Genomic DNA, 19,390 nt, shown 5'->3' on the forward strand with positions numbered 1-19,390 from the left:
TGATTACACTCACTCTGCACTTGCTAAGTTAGATTGTCTTCTTGCTTACAAAAAAGGAGCCACATTTTGAGGTAAAAATTTGACTTTTCTATCAGATGTATTTTTTGGATACTGTCCTGAGATCAAATGAAAAAAAAAAAAAAGAAATGGCTAAAATGTGTCAAACTAGCAGTCAAGCTACTTAACGTGAGGTGAAAACATAGCTTGCGATACTGGGACAGTTGTAACACCTTGTTACAACCTTTCCTGAACCAAGTTTCATTTTTATTTTAAAAACTTAAAGGCCTACATAAACTAGATAGATAGATAGATAGATAGATAGATAGATAGATAGATAGAAAATTAAATGTAAAATGTCATAAAATTACATGCTAAGTTAATGATAATCAGTTGCATGCTAAATGTCAGAAAGAGGAAGACAGACAGGGGAGTCCCACCTCTTTTACTGCAGAGGGCTTCAGATGGCATAAAACAGGGTAAATCAGTCAGGACAGTGGCCAAATCATACTGAATTTGTCATGTGACCCTTTACTGAATGTTGTCCTCAAACTAATCCATTTTGATTTCATGTTTAAACTTTTTTGAGGATGCGTGTTCTACCCATTAAATAATTTTCTTGCATTATAATTTGGTGGCTTCCCCTCTTTTTTGTCATGTAGTGTAAAAAAAAAGGTATTCATTATTTTTAAAAAAGAGAAATGAATAGTCATAATAACATGAATGATAAATATTTTTTGTCATTTTGTCATTTTTGTTACAACCGTCCCTGTATACTGTATTTAAATCAATTTTGCGACCTGTACATATTTCATAAAATCACTTAAATATATTGTTTCAGTAGTTGACACATTGCAGTTTATAATATAGCAAAAGGACTGTTCCAGTTCCAATAGTTTTTGATTTATTGGGAAAATCGCAAAAAATGTCACAACTGTCCCTGGTCTCCCCTATTCAATTTGAAGACTGGACACTGCATAAGAAGAAAAAGAAAAAGTTTCACTTTTCCCACAAATGTTTTCAACACTTGAAAAACAATATACAGTATAATAGCATGTTATAAAGCCAACCGGACCTTTTAGAGTCCTAAATTCTCCCAGCACAACCCCACCCATCCAAAATTTTTTCAAATAGCCACCAAAAAGTCTCATTCAAAAATAATCCCTCTCAATCAGTCATCACTTATGACCCACTAGAAGTGTGTGGCGGTGTATTTATCTGCAGAGACCCTGTCCTCTGCTTGTATTTTATTATTATTATTTTGCTGTGTTCAGGACATTTCTATGTGTAAAGTGGGTGTGGGTGGGTAGTGGGTGTGTAGCCTCCAGCCAATAGCAGCATACAGGGTGTGAGGTTGGTACTCGTAGCATAGCCACCAGATTACATCACTGTCTCTGTCCTCTGGTCTGCTCTGCTCTCTGTCCTGTGTCATGGATGTATAAAGAGCTGCAGGTCTGTGTGTCTGCTTGACCGAGGGCAGGGCTGAGCTACACACACACAGAGCAGAGAGGCCACAGCGGACAGGATGAAGCTCTGCATTCACACAAAATCCAACAGTGTGGCACCTTCTTGCACGGCTGTGTGGAAGTGTGGGTGTGTGTGCTTTAGAATGTAACTGTGAAACAATCAGAAAATAACGTTTTATTTCTCTGAGTCACAGCTTTGTTCTCGCCAGCGCTACTCGCTCTCTTCATTCACTCTCTCGCTCAGCTCTCAGCTCACTCTGGTTGAGCCGGGGAGGAGGAGCCAACTTTGAATGCTGTGTTTACAAACACCAACGGACAAATCCTTCATAGTGTACCTTTAAAAATACTGAGTGTTATAAATGTCAGGCCCCGCCTTAAAAAAGTCACCATGTGTATTTTCTGTGTAATTACACATAAAAACCCTGAAATTCCAGGAAACAATGCAAAGACCTCTGTGTGATTGACCTGGGATGAACTTTACCAATAGGCAAGGTGGGCAACTGCCTGAGGCCCCCAACTAAACGGGGCCCCTGACAGCAATAGATGTTTTTAAAATGAATAGATATAAAATAGTGTTACTGTTCAAACTCACATATACACTGCAACAACTTACAAAATGCTATTTAACCTATCATTCATCATAATGTCTGTACTTGAGTTCTTGATTCTTGCAATGCTGAACCTTTTGCTTTCCTCTATGTTTGTACAGCTGTTCTGTTCCTATGTTGCAATATATACACTCACTGGTCACTTCATTAGGTACATCTGTGCAATGTAATGCAATCCAATACATAAGCTCTCTCATTAATTCTACATTTATGAAGTTTATACATTTTAAGTTTTTGTTGACATTGTCAGAAAGGTGATAATTCTACCTTATATTTATTAATGAGGTCATAGTGGGTGGTGGTGGTGGTGTACTGGAGTGCATTATATTGAATGGTGTTCCTAATATTTTGACCACCCCATTAACATACATGAGGGGGGCAAAATATTAGGAACATCACCACCACCTACTATGACCTCAATAATAAACATAAAGTAGAATTTTCACCTTTCTGACAATGTCAACAAAAACTGTAAATGTATAAACTTCATAAATGTAGAATTTATGGCAGAGCTGTTGTATTAGATTGCACAGGTGGCCAGTGAGTGTATATACACAGTATATTTATTACATTGGCTACTCAGTGTTCACATTCACTGCAGGGAAATATATCTGAGAAGGTCTTGAAACTACAGAGGAGCGCTTGTCTTTTAAGCTGTAAAATCCTCTAAAACTATGATCAAAGTGGCTCCAGTAGTGTCTGGCTCTTCCTCCTGCAGCGTGTCTGAGATGTAAATTCTGAATTGGTTTCTCTGCTTTTTCCTTTTATGCATTAACCTTGTTTAATTAGCAGCGTAGCCTATAAACTACTTTGGCTCAACGTGATCAAATCGTTATTTGTATGTTTTCTGTTTTTTTTATCTTTTAAATGAAAACAGCTCAGATGGTCTTGGGGGTCATACAAAATCTAAAGGTTAGTTGTTACATGATCACATGCAGAGTCAATAACAACAAAGCTTTCAGTCAAGACATCCAAAAGAGACGATTAAAGGCCAACAGAGTCCTTAAATACTATGACAGCCCTTTCAGTACCACTAATGTAGTTTGGATAAGATACTGTCACAAGTTCTTTTGGAGAACTCATGACATGTATTTGGGTTTTAACTTATATTGTTTCCCTTTCCAGGAGAAAAAACAGATGACTATCATGGAGAAAGCAAACATGGCCCATGAGATGCTGTAAGTGGCTACTTCACCACCTGTCTGTGCTCTCATGAAGCGTCAAAGCTCCTCACTGCTGAGAATTCTTTGTTTTACAGGTAATAACACTCATTCAGCTGGTTTATAGGATGCATGATATACTAGACAATGAATGACACACAAACTAGCATGGTCGTCTTCTAAACATTTGAAATATAAAAGAGTGGACTCACTGACATCATTATGAGAATGAGATTTGCCTCTTAGGATGATGATTGCTCCTGGAGTCTTTAAAATTATAATGAGCAATAAAGAATTAATTGAACAAAAAAAAAAGATTAAAAATAACACTATCACTCTTTTATTAAAGTGCTTGGAGTGTTGCTGCTCCCATCATCACACCTGACACTGAGAGGATCAACAGGTGCCACATGAGGGCAGTGTAGGGTTGGTAATGTTTAGAGAACAGCATCAGCACGCATAGAAAACACAGTAACAACATAAAGAGTGTGCAGCCACACCAACAGCTCTCTCTGAAAAGAAAGTGTCAGATAGAAAAACCAAAGTATTTAAAAAAAAATTGAAATGTTAAGCTGATGATGGCAAGTAGAAGAAGTCAGCAAAGTTCACAAAAATCATTAATGTCTGCACCAAACATAGTATAGTATAGTAATCCATCCAACAGTTGTCATTTTCACTCTGAAACACAAATGTCAACCTCATGGTGGTGCTAGAGGAAACATCAGAGAATCACCAAAGTCAGCAAGCTTTATCCTGCAGGAAACATGAATATTTGTACACAATTTCATGGTTATACACCCAATAGTTGTTGAGATATTTCAGACTGAACCAAAGTGGTGGAGCGAAATTACCATCCCAACATTTCCAAGCATTATTTATCACTTGACATGTCATGAGTTCTCCAAAGAACTTGTGACAGTATCTTTTATCCAGACTACATTAGCGGTACTGAAAGGGCTGTCATAGTATTTGAGGGCTATGCTGGCGCCTGTAACTGTTACTGTTGTTATGCAACCATTAAAGGATAAGTTCACAGGTTTTCAAGTCTCTCCTAAAACAATAATCAGGTGCATTCTTGCTGTAATCATTCCTCCTGTTCATAATGACCTTTAGAAGATCCCTTCATAATACACTTACAGTGTAAGTGATGGGGGACAAAATCTACAGTCCTTCTTCTGTGCAAAAAAGTATTTAAAAGTGTATTTGAAGAGTATACGAGGCTTTCGCCATCCAAATAAGTGAAACATGTCTTTTTGGTGGCAAATTCCCTCTTTTTGTTACGATCCTTCCACTGCAACTGAACAGGAACAGGGATGTTTTTTACTAAATGTGGCGGTTTTCCACTTTATTTGATGGCTGAAGCCTCACATAAGCTTCAGATAAACTTCTAAATACATTTTCGCTCAAAACAAGGACTGTAGAAATCTAACCAAACCTTAACTGTAGTGTTGTCACATCATAAAACATGATTATTTTTGTAACAGTGATTTGTTTTGGAAAGCACTGACAAATGATTTTGTCCTGCCGATGGGGCCGCCAGATTAGAAATGATCAAACAATGTATTTGGTCCTTCAGTTTGGGGGACTTGTTGTTTGATTGTGCCGCCAATACCAGAGAATGAGAGATCATACACTGTATAGGTCTTTCACTATAAGAATCTTGTTTTAGTTTTTAGAATTATTTCTTGTATATTAAAGCTGTTTAGGATCAAAAGAAAAGTTAGACTTTTAATGGAGTGGACAATCATGTTGGACAACCGTGGATGTTTGAAATGCTGCACAGGCTACTAGCATATATACGTAGCATCCATGTTTTTCTGCCAATGAGACTTCATAATGGGCCACTGTCTGGTTGTCAGCAATTTGCAGATGAACCCGTACGAGACGTGCGCATGATGTCACATAAAACTCCCAAGGTTCCTCAGTGTCCTCTTCATATTGTACAGTGGAGAGCTCCCTACTGCGTCATTTACTGTCATTAATGGTGATGGAGACAATTGCTCATTTATCACGAGAAGTGGTGCAGTGTGCGTCCACAATGGCTCGCACCATAGGGCCTCAGTCTTATTCACACACTGAAGATCCATTCTCACACTAATGATTAGCCAGATGCGAGTCAGTTTTACTGACCGATGGGTTCAAACTGCAAGGAATGAGCTCTTTTACACGCTGCAGCTGCCCTCGCTGTAAAAAAAAAAAAAAAAAATTTTTTTGTTTTGTCATGATTATGTAACGGCTTTTTCTACAAGCGCTGTGGTGAAAAAGTGCTGTTGGACGAGGGGAAACTTCAGCACAGAGCATTGCTTTGCAGAGGGAGTAGCAGGGGTGCTTAGAGATGATAATCTGTTATAGAGTTGTGAGGTTCCTAATTGTGCTTTCATGAGATGTCGTTGATTAATGGACTAGTTGACAGACATCCTGTGAATGTTGTCCACATGTGCACTGTCCGCAGGGGTGCTGAAGAATCCACTCCAGCCTTCCAGCAGCATTGTGGAGACTCTTTTCTGAGAGAGTAGGAGAGCAAGAAAAGGGAGGAGGGAGCAGGAAGAAAAGGAATGGGAGCAGAGAAAAGAGAATGAAACTTTGAGGCTTTCGGCAGTGCTGTTGTAAAGGGGAGTGAATGAGAGCGGGGGCCGTGCAGCCAGCCACATGGGCCGTTCTCACTCGGCATAATGGAGGCCTTTCTGTGGTCCTTAACCCCCTTGTCGCACGCTGGGAACGGGCAGCCGTCCGCCCGCCGCTCTTAACAGACACGCTCAGACACGCTCTCCCACTGGATAATTGAATTTTACACCCAGGAAAAGTCACCCCCTTCCCTGGGCAGTGTCCCCGCTACACGTGGCCCTGACAGGAACTCTCCCAGGATCAACATCTCATCCAGGGAAAGACTTTGAGTTTAGGCCCAGTGTCAGCGTAAGAAGCCAGAATATCAAGAGGAAAACGGTGCCGTGATGTGAAGGAACAATTTCTTCTTGATACTGACTTGCAGCCTGTTACACAATCCACATTTCACGTCTCAAAGGGTCAAATTCCCCATCTGCTTCTCTTTATTGACGTCCCTTGCTTTGTGATTGGAGTAGATTTAATAAGAGAAATCAATAAGGGATACTGGATAGATATGCTCCTCTGTAAAAGAGAAAGAAAACCCAATATTTTGTGCATTGATTATGTCTCTGAGCTTGTTTTTCATCACCTTTACAGAACACATGCAGGTGGACACTGTTCTCCACTGGCTGTTTGAGTAATCTTGTTAGTTTCCAACACAACATGTGGCAAAGATGTAGATTAGATCGGTGTGTTGTTTCCCACGAGTTGTGTTTTAAGGGGGAGAGCTGAGGTTCCTAACTGAGGGGGATGACATGTTAAGGTGGCTGGTTTGGGGGGGGGGGGGGTGAATTGATGATGTGAAGAGAGAGTGATCCAGACCCTCCCACCTCACCCTCAGGCTGATGATCTCGTCAGGCAGGGAGACCTGGGTCACCGCCCTCACCGGCTCTCTGGCCAAACACAAAAAGCGTTTCCTCCCTGCAGCCGTGGTCACTTTCACCTGTCACTCAGACTTTCTCTCTGTGTCTGACGGAGTCTGTGGAGGACGGTTTCAGGTGAGCGTTCAAGTGTGGCTAACGGCTCCTCTGGTGAGCGCAGCGTGTGCAAAAACTCCCAAAGGCTCTTGTGTCCTCGCGTCACCTGGTGTGTGTGCAGAATAACAGCATTTAATGTCATTTACCACCAAAATGTCCATTTGTGGAACAATGAATGATGACCGATGGACTTCGGACCAGCTTAGAAAGACATTTCTCTTTAAATGCTCCCTTTTTATGGTTTTTAATTTAAATCTAAGCACATTTTTGTGCATTATTAGCATATTTCAGCTCTCCATTAAAATGATCAGAAACAACATGATCAAATTTAGATTAACAAGAGCATATATTACTTTGCATATTTCTGCACATTGTGGTGGCAGTTTCTGCAATAAAAGACTCACAAACCAGAAAATGTCTTTCTGGGTTTAATATTACACTTGTAAACAGGTACAATACCGGCAACAGATACAGAGAGCTGTCTTAAGTAAAGCACAAGTTATTCTCTGAGCAGTCAATTATTATACCCTCAGCAGATAGTTACGGCCGGCCTCCTCTTCAGTTATCTCTACAGTCACAGTTCACTATTGTTCTCTCAACGGACAGTGCAGTTGGCCTTCTTTTCCAATGTCGACGCAACGCACAGACCGTCATTGTCCTTTCAACGGACAGATGCGACATGCCTGTTATCTCTGCAAAGTAGTGTCATCATCCACCAGATCATAAAACATCACCGCAGTATAAGTGTATGTAGCAAAGTATCAGAATAAGTATGACCTATTGTATTTAAATATACATATTGTATTTTTCCATTATAACATACAGTAGATATACTCAGGGGCGTATGCAGATTATTTTCAGGTGTGGGGCACATGTTGGAACAACAGTTAAATTGGGGAGGGGGGGGGGATTGTACAGTTACAGAGTGTATTTATGTCTTCATGGTGTTTTTGTTGGCTACATTAACTCTTTCACCTTGTAAAGACGGTGCATATGACCTTTTCATTCTGCACTGTCAACATTAAAATTCTGATGGACACGTCCCCTTGTTTATATTCTCACCAACTTCTGGCTCTTATGTGCAAGTAGTAGCCTCACCAACAGTAGCCTAATAGGCTGATTAAGTGGTTGCAATGTGTTGTGCAAGAATAACACTATTTACATCACTGTCAATTTTCAAATATTGCAATATTTATTACTATTATGTTCTCTCTGTGCAGTAAACATCTTAGTGTTCTGTATAGTAATCAGTCTTAAACAGAATAAGCAGCAGTCAGTAAATTCTCATCATTTATTTAGTGATTTCCATGTCGGCTACTAAAAAACTTCATGAACTTGTCCATATCCAAGGCCTCGGCACTCTTGGACTCCACACTTTGCACCCTGCCGTCACTCACTCTTTCATTGTTCATGATGGTGCACAAGTGATTTTTTGATCAATTTTAATGCAGAAAAGCTGCGTTTCACGAGCAGCTATTCTTACAGGTAGGGCCTTGGCAATTTTGCACATTCTGAACAGTTCATAGAAGACGTCACTGAATCTGTGAGTCCAAGCAGACGGGTTAGATTCTTCATTCCAGTCTTCCATCCTTCTTCCTCTCCATGATCCGCTTGGCTTGATGTAGCTCATGCTTAAGATCATCCAGGTTTGTGTTGTAAATGGTTCCCAACAAAAACAGAGGAGTCTCCTCCAAAAAGCTTTTGGTCTCCTCCAAAAAGCTGTTGCTTTTGGGATTGAGTGCTTGAATCCCTTTCATGATATTCTTTAGCTCAGCATTCACAGTGTCTAAGATGGGATAGAAAACAATCGTAAAAAAATAGTCCTTGTCTTGATCTCTGTTTCGCTGACCGACTGTGGATGTGACAACAGATCCATGAAGCACAGTCAGTCTTTGGCTGCCTGTTGGAAACTCTCTTGCTGCTAATGTTGCACTGCTGAGCAATGTCCAGCACTTCTGTCCGCAGCTCCTCAAAAAAATGCTTCATTGCTGTAGTGCACAAATGTGTCCTGTAATGTCTCAATGAGGTCAACGACGAAGATTGCATATCAGACAGAAACTTGGCGTCTCCCAGTATCCTCCGAAAAGTTGCCAGAAGGCCAATGAAGTTTAGGTCTATCTGCCCACGCAGTCAATGTGCCTGTACACATCTGTCGAGAATCTACATTCCTCGCTGTAGATTTTAATGATATCCTCAACATGTCTCAATACAAAAACTCAAAAGTGTCTTTGATAACTCGACAGTATGATTGGTTAATGTTATGGTCATCTGTTTTAATTATTTCATGTTCAATTCTAAGAATTCAGAGTTTTTTTGTCAGTTTTTGATAGCAGAAGCAGCTACATTACCCATGAGCCTCATTTACCGTTGCTATGGAGATGAAGACAGTCTGCTTCACTTTATTTTACAAAAGCTTTATTTGCTATTTACTTTTAATTACTGATTATTTTTTTCAAACTGATGTTTGTGTGCAGCTGGTTCACACATAACGTTGGAGAGCTTTATCGGATGACGTGGCTCAAAGGGAGGGAAGGGTGCGTTCGACTACTGCCGTCAGTGGGCTTCATTCCATTTCAAATTGTTCCCCAGAAGCTGCAACCCAAATCCAAACGCCACTATCTCTGTTAAGAAAAGGCCTTTTATAGCCTGTGATTGTAAAATGTGAAGTTGCTCATTTAATTTTATATTTCTAAATATATGTTGCTGGGGATATTTAATATGAAATCATCTTTCTTAAAACATACAGTCTTCCTCAATTAATATTTAGCCACGTCATCCAATAAAGCACTCCAACGTGTCTCTCAGTGTGTGTGTGAGTGTGTGTGTGTGTGTGTGTGAGAGTGTGTGTGAAGGGGGAGGAATAAATGGACCAGCTGCACACAAAACATTTTAATCAGTTTGGAATAAATTATATATAAAATAGATATAAATAAATCATGGGTACTAACTCTAATCTGCATTTGCACTAAACTGCATCAAATCTTGTACCATGTACCATATAAACGGGATGAAGACGAGGTTATCAAACGGGACTTTAGATTGTGTTGCATTCAACCTCCACTGTTACATAATTTAATTATTTATTGCACATGTCACATTTAATTGTTGCGCTTGTCACCTTCATATAGTTCATACACTTCATTTCTTTGTCCAAAGCACATTCAATATTTCATTTGAAAAAACTATTACTATTCCATTCTGTGAATACTTAATACTAATACTCATTTAATTTTAATATTACTCACCAAGAATCATAGAATCATGCAGCTTGATACAAATCAGCACCATATTTGTAGTTCTTCTGGTTTGCAAAGCAGGGCTGTAAACAGGGTCGTAAAAAGATCAACTGAATATATCAAATATTGAGTACAGGCGAACTAGTAATTACACTGCATCTAGATGATCTGTGTTAAGAACAAGTAAAGATATTTTTGTTTCTATTCTAGAAATGGGGTTTTGAGTTGGTGTTCAATGTTGACGGGAGTTATGAAACGCTTCAAACTGTGTTTAAGGAGCTTGTCTGTTATGTTTGTTCAGCCACTGTGTGTGTGTGTGTGTGTGTGTATGGGGGGGGGGACTCAATGAACCAGCTGCACACAAAAATCTTGATCAGTTTGGAATAAATTAAGTAATTGAAAGTAAATAGCAGATATATTAAATAGTAAATAACAGTTTTGTAAAGTAAAGCAAAGCGGACTGTCTTCGTCTCCACAGCAACGGTCAATGAGGCTCATGGGTAATATATCCGCTTCTGCTACCAAAAACTGACAAACTTGCTGTCTCATCTATACACCTGATTATAAGTTCTAACAGACTTGTTTTAACTCACATGAAACACAAATTTTCATTAATGCAATTAAACCCTCTGTGCAATTCAAAATCCCCATGTCAGCAGAGATTATGTTAATGTGGAACGCTGCAATAAGGAGATAAAAAAATGTCTTGTAAATGTTTTGCTCACTGGAAGTTAGCAGCATTTGTTAAAGGCACTAGATGGCATTAATAATTCACTGTCACTACATATAAATAGTACATATTTATACTAAGACATGTGTTCCGTGTAAAGCTTAATCTTATAAGCCACTGTACTAGGAGTTGTTGACTCAAACATTGAAGCACTGCCGGCTGATTCATTCATCAGGTGTATTTCAACTCTTACAGTACGTGTTTGCCTTCTAAGCTGTCCTCAGGTCTGTGTTTACCCAGCCGTCACGGGCAGATCGTACAGTGTACTGTAGGTGGAGGAACAAGAGGAGACTTAATGAGAACCCTGCGATTGACCGACATTCACTGTCACTTGTCACACAACACCAGACTGTCTGTATGGCTGCCGACCACAAAGACACGGCGTCGCTGTCACTCTTCAGTTGCTAATCACACTCACTATAGACGGGTGCTTTTATAATGCAGTTCACCTTGATTGCAAGTTCCACTCTTTTTTCAATCTGGGAAATTCTCAAGGATGGTTAAGTTGAAAATTAACTTATACTTTCTCTTTACATTATAAAAAGTGTGATAAACAAACAAACAAACATACTTGTTCATACTTGCTTACTTGTGAAGCTGTTCTCCAACTCCTTAATCTCCTAAATCTGTTTCAGGACTGTCAAAACCTGGATGCACCCGTGACTCAGCCAACATTAAAAAACAGACAAGAAATAAATAAATTATTTAAAATAATTTGGATTTAGATTGCATCTTTCAAGTGAGAGACTCAAAGTGCTTTCCAGTGGTCGGAAAAATCAAGTGCAACAACAAGACGTAGCATACAAGAACAAAAAATCAGCAATAATTCAAACATAAATACATGAGATCAAATGATAAAGACATGAAATACAATTTGTAAAATTGAAATCAAGGCCCCTAAAATTCCCTCAAATGGTGCAATGTTCAGTTTTCTCTTCAAGGGTTCACAGAACACTTTGAGACCAGTTTTCATTGGAACTACTTTCTACCAAAGATATAATATAATCCCCCCCACATATACATACACACCTCTTGTTGAGTGACACAGAGAGACTAATGCACCCTTTTATATCCAGCAGACTAGACTGTTATAATGCTCTACTGTCTGATCCTCCAAAAAAAAGTTAAAAATCAGTTACAATTGATAAGACACATCACACCTGTTTTAATGTCCTTACATTGTTTGCCTGTCAGTTTCTATATTGATTTTAAAATGATTTTACTTATGTTTAAAGCACTTCATGGTCATGCATCAACCTACTTGTCTGACATGTTTGCACTGTATGAACCAGGACGGCGTGTCAGGAGTGTTTAGATGTTTCAAAGTGCAGGACAAAAAGTTTTGGTGAGGCAGCTTATAGTTTTTATGCTCCGAGACGCTGGAACAGTCCGTCTGAGGATCTGAGAGCAGCTGAAAGTGTCTTTAAACCTAAAACCCCTTTTACTGAATTTTTTGTTGATTGCTGATTTGTTGTTGTCAGTTTGAATTACATATTCATAATTTTTATTTCTCATGTGCATTAGTCTCAAATAGTTTTAATGTTTGCATTTATTCTCTTATTATCGGCTTATCAGTCATCTTTGAAGCACTTTGAATTGCACTAACCTGTATGAGAGTTGCTATACAAATAAAGTTTGATTGATTGATTTATTGATTGAAAAACTGTTGGCTGTGTGTTCTGATCATCCAGAGTGATGTGTGAGCACCACAAGTTGAAATCATTCATCTTGACTGTATTCAGTTGGAGACAGATGTCTCAAAACCTTGTCAAGTAAAACAAAAACTATCTGCACAACATTATACTGCACCACTAGAGGTAAGTGAGTGAATAATATGAGTGAACTGATCCTTTAAGTGAGTTTTTGGCATTTAATTTCATCTTCACCACCAGAAATGTGCTCAACAAGTGGGTTCTGTGGGAGGAAATCTCATCAAATGCTGGTTTGTTTTGGGTTTGTGCATTTATATTTATAGGGATACCCTGCTGTAAAGAGTTCAACCAGCAGAGGACGACATTCGCCCGCCAACCTCTCTCCCATCATCCACCCACCCACCTCCTCCTCCTCCTCCTCCTCCTCCAGTCAACCTCCTCCCTGTCCCCAGCGACGGCCCCTCCCATCAAAGCCATAACCTCTCCTAATCCCCCCACCCCTTGTTGCCTGGAGACGGCTCAGACGAGCAGGTGATGCATTGACAGGGAGCAGATGGTTCCCTGTGGAGGTAAGCATGGCTGAACAATGCTTCCATATTCATCATAAAGTCTCTCTAACTCTCTCTGTCTCTGCCTCCTTCAACTACATGTGCATACATAACTTCAAAGTTTTTCAACCCTCCCCTTGATGAATCACACTTTCACTGACACACACACACACACACACACACGAGATATTTGTTCACTCTGCTCTTTGTGAATTGCTGATTGAAACAGCCAACATTCTGATGGGTCTGTCAATACGACGTGGTGTGTGCAGACCAGGCGAGGTGATAATGTTGTGACAGGTTATTAGACGGACGAGTGATAAATAGAGGCTCCTGCATTCAGCGGAGGCCGGTGTACTGTACGTCGAGCCCTCGGATGGCAGACAGAGGGAAAGTAAAGACGAACAATAGGGGTTCCTTGCCTCGGCCTCCCTGCGCTTGTCTTCTGCAGGTGTTTTCGGGCCTTTTGCTGCAGTAACTCACTCCTCTAAAGAAGTTCCTTCTTTAGCCCCTGTCTCCCCTGGAGATAAAGTACAGACACCCCACTCTCCCCGTCTCTTTCTTTCAGCTAACTCCTGAATAATCCAGCAACAATACAGGGCTCTGTGGCGGTGTGCAGCGATTCGCCGGAGGCCTGACTTGTTTTGGGGGTGCAGCGGGAGGGGCGGGGGAATGGCATTATGGAGATCAGCTAATGCATGTAAAACACTGCATCCATTTTTTTTTTTTTTTACTGGAACAAGTGGTAAAGAAAAAGTGTGCGGCACAATAGAGGCTCCGGAGCTCTATGCTTAACCCACCACACCTGGAGCACACAACAGGGGGTGAGAGTGGCAGCCCACCTCTCTCTCTCTCTCTCCCCCCTCCCCACTACCTCCTCCAACTCACCCATCATCACCAGCACCACAGCACCTATCAATACAGGCTGTAAGGAGCTTGGTTGGGCTGCAGGAGGAGGGGGCTGCCTGTATTCATGGCCTGACTATGATAAAGACGCACAGTGAGGAGCCATTGAAGAGCCCTGTGCCCATAATGGAGTCACTAATAGGTGCCTATTCAGCAAGGAAAGTGTTTTCTGGAGGAGAAAAAAAAAAAAGTTTTGGGGAAGCAACAATCACTTTGTCTGCTGCCTTGTGTATGTAAAATTTATGCAGCGCTCCACCCCTCCACCCTTTTCCAACTCTTTTTGCTGTCTTTTTTTTCTTTCTTTAAAGAGCGTCACCAGTGAATAGACTACATGCATAGTTTGGAGTCTTCCTTTCATCCTTACTTGAAAATAAATTGAATGGTCCGTTCTCGAGTGAGTGCAGTCCAGCGGCAGGGATCTCAAAACAGGAATACACTCTCTCGTTATGTTCTGTTCATCTCTCGCTCGATAGAAAATTTTCAGCCAGCACGAACAACTTTTACCTAAATATATTTTTTCAGATGGATTTTATCTTAATCTCATTGGTGCACTCTCACATAAGCAAGAAAGTCTATAAAAATAGTCTCTCTGCTCATCGTTCACATTTCTGATGAGTGTACAGAGAGCAGATATGAGGAGAAGCTGGTCAGAGTTTACGAGCAAAGTCTGAAAAGACAATAAGGTTTAATTTTACTGATTTACAGGTAAAATTATTGGGGGGAAACGTCTCCGTGTTGCTTTTTGCTTCAACAAACACAATCACAATGCAGACAGTTTTTAAGGCAGAGCCTGCAAGATTTGTACTCTGCATAAAATCAAATGGAGCAAACTAAAATATTGCTGTAATGTAAAAACAGAAATACTCATTGAATGAAGTGCACAAGTAGTCCTTTCAATTAGTTCATAATTAGATGCTATAATTCATGTCCTAAACCATTTGTCTGTGTCATAAAACATTGTGCATATTCAGCGTGTATTGTTCCCAGATATCTGAACTCCACTGCTTTAGATTTTCCTCCTCATTTCATTTTAACATCTAAAACTTTTCATCAATTGACACCAAAATAATTTATTAGGATCTTTCAACCAAACATTTTTTTCAATCCCTCTTCCACCTCTCATAGCTTAAATTATAGTAACTTCAAATTGTCCAGTTGTGCTTCAAATCTATCAAAGCTATTCCTCGATGAAACAAAATACTCATGACTCATAATAAGTTACAATCAGGATTTAAGTTCAGGGGAAAAAAAAACATCCTTATATATTATTTATTTAGAGGTTAACGCTCAAAAACTCAGCTAATCCGCTTCATCGAGACTGTCAGTGTGTGTGTGTTGTTTGATGCGACACAGGCCTGGCAACGCGAGCTGGCAACGCCACAACTTGTTGATTCTGATTCAAATCTTAAATCCTGATTAGCGGAGGTCTGCAACTTTACTTTTTGCCAACAGAGGCCAACTTCAAACCAGTGAGGATAGACACAGACAGAAAGACGTTATGATATGAAAGAACCAAAACTGTTTTAACTTTAACTGATTGAAAAAATAGCTTTTAATACATCTTAAATGTTGGATAAACATATGCATGATAAAAAAATTACCCACGCAGAGACACTCAGATACCAACATCTGATACCTCATGAGTCAAGAAGACACAATGATATCTGATGTACATGATCTGGGTTCCAGTATACCCAAAGAAAGAGTTTATGACATTACACCACGTCTGAATCTTCGTTTGGAACTTGCAAACAAGTTATCGCACAGATTATACAGAGATTTTAAAAACATCTTAGGCTACTTGAAAGCTGCCACCACTTGTAGCAACTATATTTGCCGTTGATCTCTCCCCCCCCCCCCCCCCCCCCCCCCCCCCCCGTTACTGAGGCACCAGGGGACCAGACCTTGTGGGTGAACTGACTAATCTTGAAATGCTGGAACCATATTGAAAGAGAGGGCATGAACTGAGAAATACTGGGACCATATTGTGCTGCGTGTCAAAGGGCTTAGCTGACAGATTGATGAGATGAGGAAATAACGGAGCTAACCGGGGGGCGGGAGGGAGGGGTGGAGAGAGGGGGGGTGGGGATCCCAGCATGGCACGGCAACCAGGGTTTGGAGTCAGAGCAGGACTCCCCGCAGGCCTGCCAGGCAAAGCCGGTGCAGGTCAGCGCTCTTTGATTCTGGGTCCCGCAGCCGACAAAGGGCAGCACGCAGTGGGCAGGGCTGCTTTCCTTAGAACAGCATGAAAGCCCTTGTAATGGTATTTTTATGTGTTTTCTGAGAGGCTTTGTCAGCTTTTGTGTACTGATGTATGTGTTTATTTGTGTGTGTGTGTGTGTGTGTGTGTGTGTGAGTGAGCGTGAGTGTGTTTTAGCATTTTTTGACTACAGTTTAATCTACTAAAGAGAAAGGATTGAAAATTAATTAAATGTTCATCTAAATAGTGCTTTATTTTATTCAACATTCAAAATCAACATCACTATAAATGTGCCAGTGCTAGCTAAGTGGCTACTTTTGTAACTGCTTTCTCTCAGCTAGATGTTTTATTAGCCATTAAATTAACAGTAAAGCAGATTTAGAATTAAGACAAGAGAAAAGAGGTGAAAAAGATTTTTTTTTTAAACTTTTATTTCTTTCAAAAATGAAAATAAATAAAACATCTATTTTTGAACACTGGATCAAATGACTACTTGTTCATGAAACGAGTGGCTCGTAGTAGAAACACAGAGAATTATCAGACTCTGCAGTTCCCCTCATCTTTATGGAGCATTTTAGTGTCTTTCAGCTCTTTGTTTTGGTTTTGATTTAGTGTCATCAACCTCATTAGTGTAGTTTTCGGATGCAACAGGTAGCTATTTGTTTTCAGTAAAAAAAAAAAAAGCTCTAAAAACCTAACTGTACACTACCTGCTCAGCACCAACAGTTAGTGACTAGCTGGTGAACATCTTGGAGCATCTAGCAGCTAAAAAGCAAAATATGTCATTAAGGAGTTGGCTGAGAACAAAACCTAGCTATAAGTAGAGTAAATATTGGACTATTGGATATTTATTGGGTGACCAGAAAAACAACTTAGAAATTAATGCTAATGTTGTTGTGTGTCTGCTGGATGTTTAAATAGGCCAATGTTTGTTAGCACATGTTGTGTTTACAGCTTGTCTCTGCTGCCTCTTAGCGGTTAAAAACAGTTAATGCGATTTTAAAACTTCATCTTAAACGCACAATATGCAATTTCTGCCACTAGGGGTCTCTCAATCAAAATAATAAAATAGGACATTTGCTGACATTGTGAAGTAGTGTGGGATGATGGGAGTCTTCATTGTTAAACAACCACCATTGCCAATAAAAACTGATCTGACGTGACTCGGACAGAAGAAGAAAAGAAGAGAGGTGAAATGATGCTCATGGATGAGGTAATGTATTAAAGCTATATTTACATTATGTCATTTCATTCTAATGAAATAGCCACAAGTAACGTTAGCTAATGTTCACTTTACAGGGAGAGCTTTGGTGACAGAACACGCAGCAAATGGCAATAAGTGAGCAATACAAACAAAAGTAAACAATAGAGTGGCTAGCTAGCTAGTTTGTCGAATTCCTTCCTCACTCTCTGATGCATCATCTGGTCTTTCCAGTGTTTCCCCGGAAGTTATAGTAAGTAGAGGGCGTAAAGGGGATATGACGCCACTGACAGGCAACCAAATGAAACGGACTGTTACCTTGATTAAATTTACAGACTTTGGGATAATGTAAGAACACAACTCAACAAAATACATCATGTAAGTCTAGTCATTTTTAGACTTTTTAATGCAGAAAAGTTACATATTATGTCTTTAAGACTTTAAAAAAATTGCTTTAGACAGGGACATCACACATTGACCAACATCACTGTAACTGTGCCAGCATTTTTTACTTATTTTAAACTGCTGTCTTTCAGTAAGATGTTACAGCATATTAGCCTTTAAATTACCAATAAAAAGGACTTCATGTGAAATCAAAACAAGACAAACAAGTTGAAAAGCGGTTGATTAATAAAAATGTTTTCAGTGAATAGATTATCCAAGACAATAAACAAACCTACATAAAAATATATAAGTCACAGACCACCACTAAGGTACAGTCTTGCTTTGAGAGAAGGACCCACTGACTATGCAAAAGTTCTCCTTATAACAAAATAAAAGCAAAAGCAGCACACTGCCCATGCCAAAAAAATACTGCGATTCCCAACCTTACTTCCCCTCACACAATGCATTTTCTTGCAGTGTCTTAGCAACTGGTATTGTGGCATCTGGATTACCCTAAAATGCACTGCAGAGCCCCCGTAGGGCCGAACAGAGGGACACCTCAGGCAGAGTGTGCTTTACGAAGGGAGATGTAAAGCAAAGGTCTTGATCTCAGATGGTCCCAAGAAGCTTTAATACATGTCACAAGTTGTGCTATTATAAATCAAATGATTTTCATGTCTCTCTCTTTTTTTCTTTGCCAGTTTTACAGAAATGAAATAAAACAGACTCTTGTTTTTACTTTTGATTCTGCAGAAGACAAATGTCTCCGGATTTGGACCAAGTTTAAAACATATTTCTGAGCTGAAGGCTGAAGTGGGACATGGGTTGTGTAGGGGTTGGCTGCTTGTGTCACTGCTGTAAGTGTTTAGTCTGGTCACCATGGAAAACACTGACTACTCCCCACTTGTCCAGAGCCTTTGTTAATATTATACCAAGAACCTATTTACTTGGATTTTCCTGCTCTACAAATCTGAAGATGAAGAACCTCGAGCCCAAGACACACTCTAGATAATAAGCTTTGATTGGAGATACAGATAGAGGGCTGTTCAGAACATGCACACACTCACGCACAGAGGCACATACACACCACAGAGCTCTGATTTGTGGAATTGATAGGGTCCATTGTTTCCACAGAGCATGTCACTATATGCCCTGTAATGTAATTAAGGTCAAGAGATTTATGCCGCTGTATAGCAGCCCAGAACCTGATCCATGTTGTGTCTGGAGTCGGGTTGAAAAGCCTTCTCTCTGTCCAGCTGGTCCTGATTTCTGCTCTGGCCTCTGTCACTGTGTGAGGCTACAGTGCTGTTCACTGCTTAATTGAAAGCTTTGGTTTATTGTCGGTCTTGTTTTTGTGTTGCATGTGCAAAAAACACAGGGCTGATGTGCATTGTTAGCCTGAAAACTTGTAGCAAACTCAGAAGGGGAATATTGTTTTGTGCCCAGACTCTGTGCCTTTTGTTTGCCAAGGAAGTGATGTGCATGAGAGAGTTGCACCAGTTTAGCAAGATGGTAATTATTAACAGCCATAAGCTATTTAAATAGACTGCATTTTTTTGGCCTCCCACAGAGAGGCATATCAACAGGAAACTGTTGTGTTCGCTCAGTTCTCTAGTCTAGAGTGAAGGTATTATCAAAAACTGTCCTTGGGGAAGTGTCAGTGTTTTTTTTGCTACTTTAGGACTTAAATTATGAAATGTTCATCTTTTGACAGAGAAAAT

The 19,390-nt window shown here is 40.0% G+C and overlaps 1 protein-coding gene across 3 annotated transcripts in view; it reads left to right on the plus strand.

The window, feature by feature from the left end:
* Positions 1-12,773: 12,773 nt before the first annotated feature.
* LOC121890373 overlaps positions 12,774-19,390 on the plus strand; it is a 64,814-nt gene continuing 58,197 nt past the window's right edge. For all 3 annotated transcript variants that reach the window (XM_042402557.1, XM_042402559.1, XM_042402560.1), the window contains exon 1: positions 12,774-12,999. The gene's annotated coding sequence lies outside the window, so the exon portion shown is untranslated. The remainder of the gene's footprint in view (positions 13,000-19,390) is intronic.

Source organism: Thunnus maccoyii, chromosome 23, assembly GCF_910596095.1.
Source record: "Thunnus maccoyii chromosome 23, fThuMac1.1, whole genome shotgun sequence".
NCBI classification, from domain to species: Eukaryota; Metazoa; Chordata; class Actinopteri; order Scombriformes; family Scombridae; genus Thunnus; species Thunnus maccoyii.